Source organism: Odocoileus virginianus, chromosome 25 (genome assembly GCF_023699985.2).
Source record: "Odocoileus virginianus isolate 20LAN1187 ecotype Illinois chromosome 25, Ovbor_1.2, whole genome shotgun sequence".
NCBI classification, from domain to species: Eukaryota; Metazoa; Chordata; class Mammalia; order Artiodactyla; family Cervidae; genus Odocoileus; species Odocoileus virginianus.
Genome location: NC_069698.1, coordinates 47,440,689 through 47,448,731, shown reverse-complemented (window position 1 = coordinate 47,448,731; position 8,043 = coordinate 47,440,689).

Sequence of the window (8,043 nt, the reverse complement as noted above, 5' to 3'; positions counted from 1 at the left end):
TGAATGATTCATTGATTGAATAGACGAATTCAGGGCCAATTTGACCCATTGTTTTTGAATTCTGAAATGAAGTATGTATCATATATGCCAGCAAATAGTTCTCAGTAAATCTTTATTCTTGTTGTTGGCCAACCACTGAACAGCTTTAAGAAGAGGAATGATGTTATCTGAACTGATTTAAGAAGGAAATTCTGTTTTATCAATTAAATTTAGTTGTATCCAACACAGAGACTAGATTTATACAGGAAGCAATCAGGCAGAGGAAATTCCTTGCAATATTGTCCTGACGAGAGCTTGCAAAAGTCTACGTAAGAGAGAAGCAAAGAAATAGGAACAAATGGTAGCTACTGAGAACATTTTAAAAGAACAGGCTAATCTAATTTGTTGTAAATGAAGATTAAGAGAAGGATAAAAACCAAACCAATATGAAGATTTTGAGTTTTGGTTACAGAAGTAAAAGGCTTATCTTCGTAGAAATAAGGAGATATAACAATGAGTCCAAATTTCACAAGCTGCCTTTGAGATATTGATGGTTAACAAACACAGCAAGGGATACTTAGGAATTAGTTGACATGCAAGACTTTTCTTTGAAAACTAGTTAAGATTGTGAATGCAAATTTTTAAATTACCTGTAAAATTGATAGTGAAAACCATGAAAGAAGATGCAGCTATCCTGGGAGGAGTCACAGAGTATTAAAAAAAAACAAACGATCATGGTACTCCATTTTGCAAAATGTGTACATTTTGAGGACTGAAAAGAAGGATATGACAATGGAGAATTTATGGTGAGGTGGATACTGAGAGATCCAAGTGATGCAGAGTCAAATAAATGATTCAAAGAAGAGAGTTTCAAGAAATGTAGAAAAGTGGTCCCATGAGATAGTTTAGAAATGTCAAGTAAGTATAAGAATGAGAAGAGACCATGGAATTTGATCACTAGCTGGGCATTGATGACCAGTAACCTAGCATTTCAGCAGAGAAACACCAGTGGTGGCCAATAGAGAGTGAGCAGGCAAAGAAAAAAAAAAAAAGAAGAAGAAGAAGAGACATCAAATATAAAATTTATTTGTAGATATAAGACTCATGGAATTGAAAAATGGGGATGGGGTTGCAGCAATCAGATTTCACCAGTTCTTGTCCACTTATTCTCTGTTCTTGATATGTATTTATATGTTTCGCTTGTTATAGGTTGATGGGTTTGAGTGTAATTGTGCTGAGTCAGTCTAGATGTTAAAATCACCATTGGCACGAACACCTTGGATTATTATTAATCTATTGACTACACCTGAAAGATGACAATGTGAAAGTGCTGCACTCAATATGCCAGCAAATCTGGAAAACTCAGCAGTGGCCACAGGACTGGAAAAGGTCAGTTTTCATTCCAATCCAAAAGAAAGGCAATCCCAAAGAATGCTCAAACTACTGCACAATTGCACTCATCTCATAGGCTAGTAAAGTAATGCTTAAAATTCTGTAAGCCAGGCTTCAGCAATACATGAACCGTGAACGTCTAGATGTTCAAGCTGGTTGTAGAAAAGACAGAGGAGCCAGAGATCAAATTTCCAACATCCGCTGGATCATCGCAAAAGCAAGAGAGTTCCAGAAAAACATCTATTTCTGCTTTATTGACTATGCCAAAGCCTTTGACTGTATGGATCACAATAAACTGTAGAAAATTCTGAAAGAGATGGGAATATCAGACCACCTGACCTGCCTCTTGAGAAACCTTTATGCAGGTCAGGAAGCAACAGTCAGAACTGGACATGGAACAACAGACTGATTCCAAACAGGAAAAGGAGTACATCAAGGCTGTATATTGTCACCCTGCTTATTTAACTTATATGCAGAGTACATCATGAGAAACACTGGGCTAGAGGAAGCACAAGCTGAAATCAAGATTGCTGGGAGAAATATCGATAACCTCAGATATGCAGATGACACCACCCTTATGGCAGAAAGTGAAGAACTAAAGAGCCTCTTGATGAAAGTGAAAGAGTAGAGTGAAAAAGTTGGCTTAAAGCTTAACATTCAGAAAACTAAGATCATGGCATCCAGTTCCATCACTTCATGGCAAATAGATGGGGAAACAGTGGAAACGGTGTCAGACTTTATTTTTTCGGGGCTCCAAAATCACTGCAGATGGTGATTGCAGCCATGAAATTAAAAGACGCTTACTCCTTGGAAGGAAAATTATGACCAACCTAGACAGCATATTAAAAAGCAGAGACGTTACTTTGCCAACAAAGGTCCATCTAGTCAAGGCTATGGTTTTTCCAGTGGTCATGTATGGATGTGAGAGTTGGACTATAAAGAAAGCTGAGCACAGAAGAATTGATGCTTTTGAACTCTGGTATTGAAAAAGACTCTTGAGAGTCCCTTGGACTGCAAGGAGATCCAACCAGTCCATCCTAAAGGAGATCAGTCCTGGGTGTTCATTGGAAGGACTGATGTTGAAGCTGAAACTCCAATCCTTTGGCCACCTGATGCGAAGAGCTGACTCATTTGAAAAGACCCTGCTGCTGGGAAAGACTGAGGGCAGGAGGAGAAGGGGATGACAGAGGATGAGATGGTTGGATGGCATCACCAACTTGATGGACATGAGTTTGGGTGGACTCCAGGAGTTGGTGATGGACAGGGAGGCCTGGTATGCTGCGGTTCGTGGGGTCGCAAAGAGTCAGATATGACTGAGCAACTGAACTGAACTGAACTGAAGACCTGGTAATGTCAGTGGAATGTAAGCTCTCTGAGATAAGGAATCATTCCAGTCTTATTCAACACTCTACACACAGCAGGTATCAAAAGATGCTGTTTAGCTGATTGATAAGAAATCCTCTCTGACTCACTTGTTCCAGGGTTTTGGTTGCATATATGTTTCCTTGATTGAATTCTCATTATCTTAATGTTTAGAGGTATCAGTTTTTAAATCTTCTGGTTTCCCACATTTCCTTTGAAGATATGTGATATTTTTGAAAGGTTTCCAATAAAGTGCATAGTAATTAGATTAAATTATAATTTTTCATCTGATAAAACTCTATCATTAGACTATTTTTAAAGGCCTATGTTATAGTTGTCCTAGCTCAGGTTTCCTGAGATGCTTGGTCTTGGCAAATACTCTAAATCAGTGTTTTGAGAATTAATGGCTAAAATTATGTGAAATGATTACTTTAAAAAGAGAAAAGATTTCTGGAAAAAGTATTTTACAAGATTTATTACATATAAGTAAGTCTCCCTCACCACTAACTCCCAGGAATTTCAACTAAATATTAACACATGTGACAGTTCTACCTGCAGTTTCAGTAAGGTGATGGATTCATTCAAAATCATGTGTAGATATTATGTCCATTACTAAGGCACAAAGGTTAGAATACTGGGTGAAACACATTCTCAGACAACTCCCTAAAAATGAGTGCATCAGAACCGCTACCATCTGTCATTCTGGAAACTTCGGTTAGGTCCTTGCGGCTCCCTGTAGCTTCTTTCTTTCAGTCTTCCTATCCAAGCTGCTTTATCTATTTCTTTCTTGTGCCTTTCAAGACAATACCCAAATTCATGACGGCTGCTACGATTTTTCCTACAATGCCACTGGCTCAGCTCCTGTATATCCTGCCAAAGCTTTCTCTCTGTCTCATTCTGGACAAAGAATTTAATACTAGATAGTGGGATTATACAAGTGGGTTCTACCATCTGAGCAGATTGTAGGGTTTAATCCCTAGGTGGGGAAGATCCCCTGGAGTAGGGAATGGCAATCTGATCCAGTATTCTTGCTTTGAAAATTCCATGGACAGGGAAGTCTGATGGGCTCAGACCATGGCGTCAAAAAGAGTCAGACATGGCTGAAAGACTGCGCACACACATGTACATACATAATTCTCCATCAGGAGCACAGTGTAATGCAATATATTTGTAAAAGAAGCAAGTACCTAAATCTTTTGTAATACATTATGTGATGTTCATAATGTAATGTGTGTGTATTAAAGTGCCATATAAACTGTAAAACATGATATGAACATTAAAGAACATTAAACTTCGTTAAGAGTTTAACTTGAAAGAATTCAAGCTCAAACACGGACTTGTTAGTAGTCTTTTTGATTATGATATAAGCATAGACATATGTGAGATATTTTTAATTGATTTAAATTTGCCTCAACATGCTTTCCTAATTATTATTTATCCCTTTTAAAATAACAACTCTGATTTTATCCTAAATTATCTTTCCATCTAAAGATTGTAATTTTATCTGATAAAAAGCATCTAGAAATCTAAGATTTCTTTTGTGAACATCTAGTGACCCAGGTAGAACAGTCGTCTAATAGGAATTTTGTTTCACTTACTGGGAGAGAGAGAGTGTGCTGGTACATAAAATAGAAGACATTTTTTTGCGATAAGATCAAGTAGGAAGACACAGAATTAGCTGCTTCAATAAATCCCATGTGGAAAATCTCCTTAGCAAAAGTTTTCAGTATGTGAGTTCTGTAGCATTAGTGGATCACACAATCTATTTATTGATGGTGATCAGTACTTCTTCTAGTGAGAAATAATAGAATAGAATGAGATGGGATGGGATAGAATGGGATGGGATGGAATGGGATGGGATGGGATGGGATGAGATGGGAAAGGGACGTTCAAAGTTATCTCACACATCTTTTTTCTGAAATTTTGGTTTTTGAGAGAAATACATACACACACACACACACACATAAAAAAAAAGAAAGAAAGAGAAATAGATTCTGTAGTAAAATGTACTTCTCAGTCCAGATCAAGCTTACACAGATTTGAAAACCGCTGATCTACAAAAACCTTCCCTGGCTCCTATTGCCCTGACTGCATGGTGTGGTCCACTGCATTGGGAACAGGGTGGACAGTCTCCTAGTAGAACTATTTAGGATACATTTTCTTTATTTTTAAAAGCAGAACGCAGTGCATTATTTTTATTGGAGTATAATTGCTTTACAGTGTTGTGTTCGTTTCTTCTGCACAATGAAGTGAATCAGCTCTATGCATGCATACATATGCCTTCCCTCTTGGACCTCCCCACGCCCCCCAGACCCCCGTTCCACCTGTGCAGGTCATCACAAAGCACTGAGCTGAACTTCTTGTGCTCAGACATGAAATTAGTTGCTTCAATAAATCTAATGTGGAAAATCTTGGCAAAATTTTTCAGTTTGTGAGTTCTATATTATTGGTGGGTCTCAAAATACAGCAGCTCCCCACCAGCTACCTATGTTACATATGGTAGCGTGTATATTGCCAATTCTGATCTCCCAATTCATCCCACCCTTCCTTCCTCCCCCCACCCCCATAGAAGGAGAATAGTAAAATGTCTATTCCTGTCCATTTTACTCTCACAGCATAACAATTCTTTTGCTAGATGGAGTCATTTATTTTTAAGGGGGATTTTTTTCTTTCTGCTAATATTTAAGACTGCTATATAAATTGTTTGAGGATAAGAAATGCCATTCAGTGTTAAGGATCAACTGAAGAAATCTCCCTGTTTTAGGATGTGTAAATTAAAACTAAGAAAAATAGCAAGAAAGACCTAATGTTGTCACCACCTTCCATTAGGTAATAAGTGTTTTTAATATAATGTCCCCATTAGTCCCTAGACTAATCCTGCCATATATGCAATTTTAATCCAAGAGTAAAAATGATGAAATTGAGGCTAGAAGCTAAGTCACCAAAGTTCACCAGCTTGTATCTCAGGAATTAAAAAAAAAAATCATCCCTGATAACTAAGTTTAAAAGGAAAAAAAATTAGGAAGATTTCTCAAGAATAAGATGTGGAAACAGATGTGTCATCCTGCCATAACAGCTCAGAGGATATTAAAGATCCCAATTTCTCAGTAAAATCAGTCTCTCTCTCTCTAACTTAGTGTTATCACTTTCAGGAAACACTTTAAAAATGAGAGCATTTTATTCTTAATAGAGCTCATTTTATATGTAAATAGAAAATGCTTTCATATACTCAATGGTTGAATATGCAATAGAATGAAAAATAGAGACAAATAATGAATAGTTATGTGTAGTCACTGCAATATAAGCCATCTTTGGGGGTTGAGGTGAACAATGGACAAACTAAATAAATCTTAATTCCTTATAATATAATTTGTTCAAAACTGGTCTATTTCATGATTTAAGTGGCTAGAATGAATTTGATCACTGCTTCAAAGAAGCCTGGTACTATGAGTTAAAGCAATTTAGAATTTATCATTACATACTTGCATTTCTCTGTTTCATCAGGGAGCAAAAATATTTTGTGCATGATATATAAAAGAGTAAAAACATTTTCATGTTTCCTAATTTTAATTTTCTTGTTGGTAATCTTTGTATTCCTTCTATATTATGTGAAATCCAATTCCCTAAGTTAATTTCATAATAGCTGGGAATCTCTAGTTTTGTTGTTATGAGAATATGGCAGCCAAATGTATTTAATGAGAATGCATTATATAACATGCAAGAAAGCCTGCTCCTTGCTTGGGTCTCCTGCATGAACATTCTTGTCTTTGTGTAGAAGGGTCACAATTTAAGTAGAACTTCTCTTTGCAAGCAATACCATCCAATTCTCCACATTATTTCTTTCATATCATCATTTCTCAATTTGTACTCCACTTGCTCAAAAAATATTCTTTGATATTCATCATAAGTATGGCTATAATTATTCAGAGCATTATTCAGCATTCATTTTAACTTTCTCTGGGCTTTGTAAAATAAATATGAAGACACGCAATTTGTTAAGAGCATAGATCCTTAATAACAAAATGTGACATTTTCCCCAGGCCTTTGAAAACTTAATGCTCAATATTTCCTTGATGTCAAATGCTTAGAAGATATTAATAAGGAAAATAGATACTTTAGTACCCAGAGGATGAGATGGTTGGATGGCATCATCAACTCAATGCCATGATTTTGAATAAATTTGCAGAGATGGTGAAAGTCAGGGAAACCTGGAGTGCTGCAGTCCACGGGGTCACAAACAGTTGGACACACCTGAGTGACTGATCAACAGCAAATTACCCAGAAGATTTTAATGGTTCACTATCATCAGGATGTGTTCTTTTCCAATTAATCCATTTTTACTTCTTGCATAGGGTGATGTGTTAAAAAGAGTTTTAAAAGTAAAACTGAGTTTACAATATACTGCTAACTAGCTGTATGATCTTGGACAAATAAACTTCTCTGTATGCTATTTTAAAACAAGGCAAAGCAAACAAACAGAAAATGAACTAATACCCAACAGAGCCTTGTGGTTTTATGGATTATAAGAGTATATGGTTGTAGCATGTATTATTAAAAAGAAAAGTCCAAGGAATTCCCTGGTGGTCCACTAGTTGGGAGTCAACCTGTCAATCCAGGGGACATGGGCTCGATCCCTGATCCAGGAAGATTCCACATGCCGCGGAGCAACTAAGCCAGTGCGCCCCAACTACCGAAGACCTTGTGCCCTAGAGCCCATGATTTGCAACACTGCCTGGAGAAGCCCCTGCACCACAAGTAGAGAGCAACTCCCACTCGCTGCAACTAGAGAAACCCTGTGCATAGCAAAGAAGACCCAGCACAGCCAAAAATAGATAAATACTAAGTGATGAAATAAAAGAGGAAAACTTGCAAAACTGAGCCTACTGCTTTTAAAAATAACACAAAAGTGAATGGATTAATGATTGCAAATGCAACCACTAGCTTTTATTTTTGTCTATGATGATTTTTTTAAAATGTTGTGATCTTTTTTTTCAGCCAACAATAAAAACCTGACAATATAATTTGGTATTAATGGAGGGACATTGTTCAAAACATCTTTCATGCCTTTACACAGAAGCATGCTTAAAGTTGTCACTAATAAGAAATATGCACTGCTTCTGAGATGGAACGTTCAGCCCCTCTGAGAGGATTGCTCTGTCTCCAACGTTTTCCTATTTCCATCAGGAAGCATACCTGTGTGAAACATAATGCAATATGTGTCAGAAACACCAAAAAATAATAGACTTTTTCAATCAAGACAACTACTGAGTAACAAAAGATATCAAGATAGTTTTCCACATTTAATAAACA